The sequence below is a fragment of the Formica exsecta genome, unplaced genomic scaffold, assembly GCF_003651465.1.
Source record: "Formica exsecta isolate Colony F162 unplaced genomic scaffold, ASM365146v1 scaffold391, whole genome shotgun sequence".
Classification (NCBI taxonomy): domain Eukaryota; kingdom Metazoa; phylum Arthropoda; class Insecta; order Hymenoptera; family Formicidae; genus Formica; species Formica exsecta.
Window position 1 is genome coordinate 270,367 of NW_021851147.1, and position 1,324 is coordinate 271,690.

The window sequence follows — 1,324 nt, forward strand, 5'->3', positions numbered from 1 at the left end:
TATATATATATATATATACGAGCCACGAAACCGATCGACGAGAACGTCGACGACGACGCCCTTCGATCGTGACATCACGCGACGGAGAGGATTTAACGGCGCGCGACACCGCGAGAAAGATTTTCCGCGCCCCCTTCTCCCCCACCCTCTCTCCCCCCTGATTTCTGCAGCCCCCTCGGCTGCAGAGATGATTCGATCGCGCGCACGGTGAAACGCGTTCCCCAGCAACTATCAGCGACGAAGGTGGCAGCGGCGGCGGCAATCGATGCCGGCAGGGTTCCTCCGACTCGACGACGACGACGACGACGATGATGATGACGGCTCCTCGTTGCGCGGTCGCCGCCGACGCAGGAACCCGAGCGGTGAACGCGATACCTCGTCATTATTAATAATGATGATAAGGTCGTCAGACGGACACATCGATAGTCTCGGTGTGACGTGACCGGTACTACTGTACGACACTAGGGAGAAGCTCAAGCGGCACGCACGCCATTTTTATCCCGACGCACAATATCCACCCGTCACCGCGTACTTTTCTCTCGTTATCGGAGGATACTTACCCTCACGTAAGGACACCCCGTGGCAACGTTCTGTCCCGCAACTCGCATAAAAGTCTCTCTCTCTCTCTCTCTCTCGCCCGGTGTACACAAAAGAAAAACCCACCAAATAACGATCCGACACCGAGCCACCCGTCCACACACTCGACCGGCGCGCAACCGACTGAGTGTACGCGGCGCTCACCTACGCCGCCGCAGCTAGTCCCTTTTGTGCGACAGGCTCGGAGGTTGCGGCGTCGGCGCACTGCGCCTGCGCAGAATCGACGCGGAAAGTTGGAAAAAGCGAGACGAGGACGGCGCGCCAGCGACGATTTTACTTCCGACCGGTCTCTCTCCTTCGGAATGTTACCGAATAATTGGTTTCTCGAAATCTCGGATCTCCTACGTATTATATTTTCTGATCAAAAAAAATACGTGAGTTTGAAATATGGTTTCGTACATTTTGTGTAGAACAAATATCGATCCGATTCTGTGAAAAATTGTGCGAGGAGAGAGCTTTTTCTTCGACTAGCAATAAATGCGGATGAATATGTATTTTATTTTACGAAATATTTTAAGAAATATTCCGATGATAAATAGCCTCTCAAATCGCGGTTACGAAAAGTTCGTTTTCTGTCATGATTTACATATCGTGTGCAATATGTATGTCGATGCTAAAATCAAATTTTTTCTTTATATCGGATATAATATTCATTGAAAAATTATATATATTTATATATATTACATATATTATATATAATATATATTATTTATATTTTTGCCAATAT

General features: G+C 48.3%; 1 protein-coding gene across 6 annotated transcripts in view; it reads right to left on the bottom strand.

Annotated features, from left to right (window-relative positions):
• Positions 1–709, bottom strand: part of LOC115239609 (spectrin beta chain) — a 60,939-nt gene extending 60,230 nt beyond the window's left edge. For 5 of the 6 annotated variants that reach the window (XM_029814214.1, XM_029814212.1, XM_029814213.1 and 2 more), the window contains exon 1: positions 561–709. The gene's annotated coding sequence lies outside the window, so the exon portion shown is untranslated. The remainder of the gene's footprint in view (positions 1–560) is intronic. The other variant, XM_029814210.1, reaches the window with a different exon arrangement.
• Between the last annotated feature and the right edge of the window lie 615 nt (positions 710–1,324).